This window comes from Salmo trutta, chromosome 37, assembly GCF_901001165.1.
Source record: "Salmo trutta chromosome 37, fSalTru1.1, whole genome shotgun sequence".
NCBI lineage: Eukaryota > Metazoa > Chordata > Actinopteri > Salmoniformes > Salmonidae > Salmo > Salmo trutta.
In genome coordinates this window covers 15,347,849-15,355,964 of record NC_042993.1, presented here as the reverse complement: position 1 = coordinate 15,355,964, position 8,116 = coordinate 15,347,849, and the positions used below count along the sequence as shown (strand labels likewise).

At 47.2% G+C, this 8,116-nt stretch overlaps 1 protein-coding gene across 2 annotated transcripts in view; it reads right to left on the bottom strand.

Annotated features, from left to right (window-relative positions):
* The window catches only part of LOC115177480 (cyclin-dependent kinase 14), a 207,782-nt gene that overhangs the window by 162,867 nt on the left and 36,799 nt on the right, over nucleotides 1-8,116 (bottom strand). The window contains exon 1 of one of the 2 annotated variants that reach the window (XM_029738291.1): nucleotides 5,071-5,237. The exons of the other annotated variant lie outside the window; for it this stretch is intronic. The gene's annotated coding sequence lies outside the window, so the exon portion shown is untranslated. Of the gene's footprint in view, nucleotides 1-5,070; nucleotides 5,238-8,116 lie in introns of those variants that run through there. 2 annotated transcript variants of the gene reach the window in all.

The following is an 8,116-nucleotide window of genomic DNA, read 5'->3' as shown; positions in this document are numbered from 1 at the left end:
AAAACTCTGACATATTAATGAGTAAATTGGCAGGCACTTCCAGCCTACGGAGCCAGAAGCACGCAGGGTCACTCAGACCAATCACTCTGACACTTACTAACTCCAGTGGGGATCTCTCCCTACTCTCGACCAATGCCAGCAACCCAGCTCAGATATAGTTCAAATCTCACCGTTCAGAGCCAACCAGAACAAGGAGAGGAGGCCAACAATGGATCAATAAGTAGAACAAGGTGATCTAATCCACTAGGCGTAACATGTCACAACTAAAACCTCCCCTCTATTTAGGAGTGTTGAAGTGTTGGATGTAGTGTCTGACAGAATGTGTTTCTGTTGAGGTTTTGGTCCAGGACAGAATGACTGTTGGCTTAGGTTCAGCCTTACTGACACTACTGTAACAGGTTCAGCCTTACTGACACTACTGTAAGAGGTTCAGCCTTACTGACACTACTGTAAGAGGTTCAGCCTTACTGACACTACTGTAACAGGTTCAGCCTTACTGACACTACTGTAACAGGTTCAGCCTTACTGACACTAGTAAGAGGTTCAGCCTTACTGACACTACTGTAACAGGTTCAGCCTTACTGACACTACTGTAACAGGTTCAGCCTTACTGACACTACTGTAACAGGTTCAGCCTTACTGACACTACTGTAACAGGTTCAGCCTTACTGACACTACTGTAAGAGGTTCAGCCTTACTGACACTACTGTAAGAGGTTCAGCCTTACTGACACTACTGTAACAGGTCCAGCCTTACTGACACTACTGTAAGAGGTTCAGCCTTACTGACACTACTGTAAGAGGTTCAGCCTTACTGACACTACTGTAACAGGTTCAGCCTTACTGACACTACTGTAACAGGTTCAGCCTTACTGACACTACTGTAACAGGTTCAGCCTTACTTACACTACTGTAACAGGTTCAGCCTTACTGACACTACTGTAACAGGTTCAGCCTTACTGACACTACTGTAACAGGTTCAGCCTTACTGACACTACTGTAAGAGGTTCAGCCTTACTGACACTACTGTAAGAGGTTCAGCCTTACTGACACTACTGTAAGAGGTTCAGCCTTACTGACACTACTGTAAGAGGTTCAGCCTTACTGACACTACTGTAAGAGGTTCAGCCTTACTGACACTACTGTAAGAGGTTCAGCCTTACTGACACTACTGTAAGAGGTTCAGCCTTACTGACACTACTGTAAGAGGTTCAGCCTTACTGACACTACTGTAAGAGGTTCAGCCTTACTGACACTACTGTAAGAGGTTCAGCCTTACTGACACTACTGTAAGAGGTTCAGCCTTACTGACACTACTGTAAGAGGTTCAGCCTTACTGACACTACTGTAAGAGGTTCAGCCTTACTGACACTACTGTAACAGGTCCAGCCTTACTGACACTACTGTAACAGGTTCAGCCTTACTGACACTACTGTAAGAGGTTCAGCCTTACTGACACTACTGTAAGAGGTCCAGTCTTACTGACACTACTGTAAGAGGTTCAGCCTTACTGACACTACTGTAAGAGGTTCAGCCTTACTGACACTACTGTAAGAGGTTCAGCCTTACTGACACTACTGTAAGAGGTTCAGCCTTACTGACACTACTGTAAGAGGTTCAGCCTTACTGACACTACTGTAAGAGGTTCAGCCTTACTGACACTACTGTAACAGGTTCAGCCTTACTGACACTACTGTAACAGGTTCAGCCTTACTGACACTACTATAAGAGGTTCAGCCTTACTGACACTACTGTAAGAGGTTCAGCCTTACTGACACTACTGTAACAGGTTCAGCCTTACTGACACTACTGTAAGAGGTTCAGCCTTACAGACACTACTGTAAGAGGTCCAGCCTTACTGACACTACTGTAAGAGGTCCAGCCTTACTGACACTACTGTAACAGGTTCAGCCTTACTGACACTACTGTAACAGGTTCAGCCTTACTGACACTACTGTAACAGGTTCAGCCTTACTGACACTACTGTAACAGGTTCAGCCTTACTGACACTACTGTAACAGGTCCAGCCTTACTGACACTACTGTAACAGGTTCAGCCTTACTGACACTACTGTAAGAGGTTCAGCCTTACTGACACTACTGTAACAGGTTCAGCCTTACTGACACTACTGTAAGAGGTTCAGCCTTACTGACACTACTGTAACAGGTCCAGCCTTACTGACACTACTGTAACAGGTCCAGCCTTACTGACACTACTGTTAGAGGTTCAGCCTTACTGACACTACTGTAACAGGTTCAGCCTTACTGACACTACTGTAAGAGGTTCAGCCTTACTGACACTACTGTAAGAGGTTCAGCCTTACTGACACTACTGTAAGAGGTTCAGCCTTACTGACACTACTGTAAGAGGTTCAGCCTTACTGACACTACTGTAAGAGGTTCAGCCTTACTGACACTACTGTAAGAGGTTCAGCCTTACTGACACTACTGTAACAGGTTCAGCGCTGGGCTAGGCTGGGCTTGTCTGAAGACATTATTGTTAGAGGAATAATAAGATAGATTTACGTCTGTCTCCAGACGAGAGGGAGGGACTGGGAGGCCGGCCACCTAGAGGGAGTCTTGTCATTCTGTAGAGTGGCTTGGCTTGGCTTTAGTCCTGCAGAGCCAGAAACAGACAGTCTTCTGAATGGCAAGTGAGGATAGGTTGGCTTTGAACAAGGTGGGGTGGATTGGGTGGGTCTTTGCAGTAGGTAAGGTGGGTTTAGTGGGCATTTGAACTTCAGCAAGTGTAGCAGTAGTCCAGTGATGCACTGATACCAATACAGTTGTATCAGTTAATGGTTCATTCCATGCTTTTCTACTGGACGCAAGTGGTTGGTCTTCCTACAGTAAATGATCCCCATTTACTATGACACATACCACTCCAACTAAAACAGCTGTTGTGTGTGAACCACTAAATATGTATAACAAAATATAGAGAGTAAACTATGAAGCCATTAGAAACTCGTCTCCATGACGATTCAGACATATTTCCCTCCTTTTATGAAAGTAGCAGTGAATCAGCGATGAATGAATGCATAGGCTACTGCCCCCAGACAGATAAGTGCTGTAGTATTTATCACACAGGTTGAAGTGACCCTTCTCTTCTCCTCTCTCATAGTAGCTTAGCACCATAGAAATACATATTCATTCAATGGGTTTATAATCAATTCATCAATGGTTATCACTTCAATGGAGCCTACAGTCTCCATATTATGAATCATTATCATAGTACTAAGGCTACCATTGTTCTCTATAGAAATGGATCTGACCTAAACAGAACACTTACATAATGAGATTACTAGCAAGATATGCAAATATACCACCGGGAAGGGTAAGGCGGAGGGGCAGCATACATGATAGATCAATATCTGGAACAGGGGGTAGGCAACCCTGGTCCTGGAGCGCTGCAGGTAGGACAGGTGGTTGAATTGAGGCAATCGCTGAACTGATCAATTAACTTAGTAGCTCAGTGTGGTGCCTAGTTGGGGGAAAAATCCTGCAGTATCTGCAGCACTCCAGCAACAGCGTTGCCTACACCTGATCTGGAAGATCAAACAGTCTAAATCTGGCTTCATAGCAGATGAGACTCTGTACATTACAGGAAGTGTAAAGGGCTCAGGTTTGAACCCAGACAATTGCCTCCTCATAACTCACGACCAAAAGAGCACCACTTCAACTTGGGCCCTACACTCTTAGAAAAAAAGGTGCTCTCTGGATCTAAAATGGTTATTCGGCTCTCTGCATAGAGGCCCTTTGAAGAACCTGTTTGGTTCCAGGTAGAACCCTTTTGGATCCCCTTTTCTCTAAGCGTGTAGACCCAGTCACTCCTCATTAGGCCTCTCTGCCTTCTTCACCCTCTTCCTCCCTCTCCTAACCACTTGACTCTCTCATCCACTCCTCTCTTATTTCCCTCGTCGCTTTCCCTCCCTTTTTGTCCTCATCACTCTCTTTCTGAAATCAGTCCCTGTTCTCTTCTGGTCTTTCTAAGGAGAAGAGGGAAGAGAAAAGCAGCAGCAACCCCCCTCCATGGCTCGATGGTTTAGTCTGGTTGAACCGAGATAGATACTTTTGAAATTGATATTTATTATATCGATCGCCCATCAACAGGATAAACCATCGAGCCATGGAGGAGTACTGCTGCTGCGTTTCTGTTGTCTGCTTGTTTCTGTTCATTTCTCTTCTCCCATCTCCTTAGAAAGACAAGAATGTCCGTTGTGTCGTATGGCTCTGCCTCAGTAGGGTTCTGTGAGGCATTAACACAGATGGGAGAGTGTCCTCCCTCGGGGTGGAAGCAGAGCTTATGCAGATCGCCGGTCTGACGGACACTCAGACCAGTGTGACATGTGAGCAGCAAACACTGCTACAGAGTAGCCATTCAGACGGGTAAACATCAGCACCTCGCAGCACAACAATGGAAACATAGCTTTTAGTCCTGATGGAGGGAAGGAGGGAGGGAGGGAGGTAGGAGGCGAGAGACAGAGAGGCAGAAAGAAGACTAAAGATGCTCTCGTTTGTGCTTGCTGAATGAATGCAACATAAAGAACCTGTATAGAAACTGCAGATGAGGCTTTCCAGAGTTCCAGAGTCAGCCCACCGTGTTCCCCACACAACCCCTCCCCCCTGCGTCTACATAACCTCGTCACATCCTCCCTAATCACTATCACACACAGATAGTCTCAGGTGGGCCTGCGTGGAGCTAGCATGTGAGCTCATCATGGTACACACACCCACACACACACACACACACACACACACACACACACACACACACACACACACACACACACACACACACACACACACACACACACACACGCACACGCACACACAGCACTGCTGCTACTCCGTCTATTTCTATACATGCCCTAGATGGTAAATGGTAAACATGCCCATCTAATGTACTGTACAGCATGTGTGTGATGTGTCTGGGGAAGACTATTCCGGCTGAGCCACACACACACACAAGCCTGCACGCACTGCTCTACCGCAAGAGAGCGATGAAGGGAGAGAGGGAACTAGGGATTTGGGGAGGAGGAGGAAAAATATCAGTAATCAGTTTGTCTTCTTACCTTATAGCAGGACACAGCTCACCTGGGATTCTCTGGAGAGCAGACGAAACACACCGCACCACTAACACCAATCACTCTCCTCTCATTTCCATGCTAACAAACTCAAAACATCTCCCTCTCTATCCCTTGCTCTGTCTCTCCCTCTCTCTTCCTCTCTCTCCCGCTAGCCCTGGCAGGTTGGAAACGAGGAGATTGTACTACAACACAGGGGGGAGTGAAACTGGAGGGGGGGAAGTGGCAGACTGACGCGTCACAATCCTCCCGGGCGCTGGGCGGAGAGAGATGATGTGTTGTGATTTGAGACGAGAGGTGCGTTAGGAGACGGGCTGTGACGCAGCACATGGCTGAGGGGTTCTCCTGTGTCCATGTCAGCAATCCTGGAGTGCCGGCGGCCCCCGTTTAGCGATGAGAGATGGTGCGGCCGGTGGAGTTTGAGGAAGCAGACTGTGGCAGCAGCAGCAGCAGTGTCTGCAGCATTAGCAATAGCAGTGTAGCAGTGTAGCTGGGTTAGACCATGCGTGCACTGAGCTGGGGTTGGCAACAGGGAGAGACGGAGCTCAAACACTATCGATTGTGTATATCTCTCCTCTATCTCTCTCTCTCTTCTCTCTGTATAGCACAGTACAGTACACACTTAGTCTGCAGCACTTAGATGAAATATGAAACCCTTGCCATACCCTGCCAGCCTGCATCCATTAATCTAGCCCTGGATGAGAAGCATCAACAACAATCAGAGGAGAGATGCATGGGGAGACACTCCTTAAGTGCTGTCAGGGTTTAGCCTCTCTGCTTATTTACACTGCATGGGAGCAGAGAGTCAACTAGCTCTCACAACATATTACATACAGAATACATTCATCTGATATTGTCTCTTCAATTTTTCATATGGAAGTAGTGTGTGTGTGTGTGTGTGTGTGTGTGTGTGTGTGTGTGTGTGTGTGTGTGTGTGTGTGTGTGTGTGTGTGTGTCATTCAGATAGGGTATAGAGGTCAATGAATTATCTTCCACTGTGACAGCGCAATTTGTGAAAACGCCAACATCATGACCCTGTCACATAGCACACCACAAACCACAGGTAGAGTAACATTTCTCTCCCTCTCTCACTTTCTTATTATCAGTCTTGCTCTCTTCCTCTCTCTCTCTCCTCCTCTACCTATCGTTTTCTTTCTCTCCATCTCATGCCCTGACTGACAGGTGTGTTGCCATAGGAACCAGAGTGTGTCCATTGTGTTGTGGAGGCTCTTCACTAACATACCTGATATCAGGCAGAAAAGCGTGAAATCCACATTAACAATGTTATATCTCGAGGCTAACAAATGGGCATTCTACCCTGGCAATCATAGAATATAATTCAGGAAACACTTAGCATCCTAATAGAATATTAATCGGTAAAAGGGGTCCTGGGTGGCGCAGCGGTCAAAAGCACTGCACCGCAGTGCTGATGCACCACCACAGCCTGCGGTTCCATCTCCGTGACCGGGAGCCCCATAGGACGACGGCGCACAATTGGTTCAGCGCCGTCCGGGGTAGGGGAGGGTTTGGCCGGTGGGGCTTCCCTTAGCATCTAACACCTTGTGACAGGGCCGGGCACCTGCAAGCTGACTCCGATTGTCAATCAAACAGTGTTTCTTATGACATATTGGTGCGGCTGACATCCAGTTCAAGCGAGCTGGTTGTCTGTTATTGTACATATATCCACATAACAACTGAGGATATCCTTCCAGACATCCCCTGACAAGAACAATAAGCTGCCTGAACTAACTATAGGCTTTATTCAAAACACAGATGCATGCACACACACACTGAGGGATGTTTGCTGGCAGTATTGGAGGGTGCTAGTGCATGGGTGGAGAATCCAAGAGGGCACTGGGTCATGTATTATTCAGGACACACAGGACACCCTGCCTGCTACAAACACACACACACACACACACACACACACACACACACACACACACACACACACACACACACACACACACACACACACACACACACACACACACACACACACACACACACACACACACACACACACAGGGAACCAGAAGGACCACCAGCTGAGAGGGAGAGAGAGAGAGGGAATGGGTATGGCTGAGGGCCTGTGTAATGATGATGATGAAAGGGGGGTTAAAGGGAGAGGAAGTGAGAGGAAGTGGGGCTAGAGACACAGTGGGGGGCTGATAGACCAGAGAGAGAGAGAGATTCATCTGACTGGGAGCAACACAGTAGCAGTGCCCTCTGGCCTGCCCTTTCTCTCCTGTCATCCATCCTTTCCATCCCTCCATCTGCGCTGACACGGCATGCCCTTCAGCCTTTTGCCATTCACCACTACTGCTATCCATCCATCCCTCTCTCCTCTCCTCTCATACTCCCCCCTTCACACAGCTGGGCTCCCAGAGGAGAAAAGCAATCTGTATATCCACTGGAGTCTACAGCAACCCTACAAGTCCTCCAATCATCATTACTCCCTCCCATCCCTGCCATGCATCATAACTCATCTTGACAGATGACTTCCTTACGCCCATCCACTCGCACAACCTCTCTCTGCCTCTCTCTCCCTCTCTCTGCCTCTCTCTGCCTCTCTCTCATGTGTTGTCTGTATATGTTCCCTTGTTTTCAGGGTTTCAGGGCTGAGAGAGAGAGAGTTTATCTTTCTCAGGTTACAGGGCCAGGGCCTGGGTCGTGTTTCAATCACTCTCTCTCTCCCTCCATCCTCCCATCCATCAGGAGAAGGGTAATGTAATAACACTCTCTCCATATGAGACAGCTGAACACCAGCATCCTAACCAACCACCAGATTACACCCCGGAAACATTACTGAAACACATCAGTCACATCAAGGAAAGACAATGTGGTTAAGTATCAATCAACAGGTGGTGGAGGAAATGGAGGTGAAGTGGTTGGACTGTGGTGTCATCGTTAAAGACATGAAAAGCTACATACTGCTGATATACTATAGTACTGATATATCCTATGCAGTAGGTGACACCTGCTATTTTTCAAACCCTTTTGGATGGTATTAAATATGTTATTTCAGTTTACA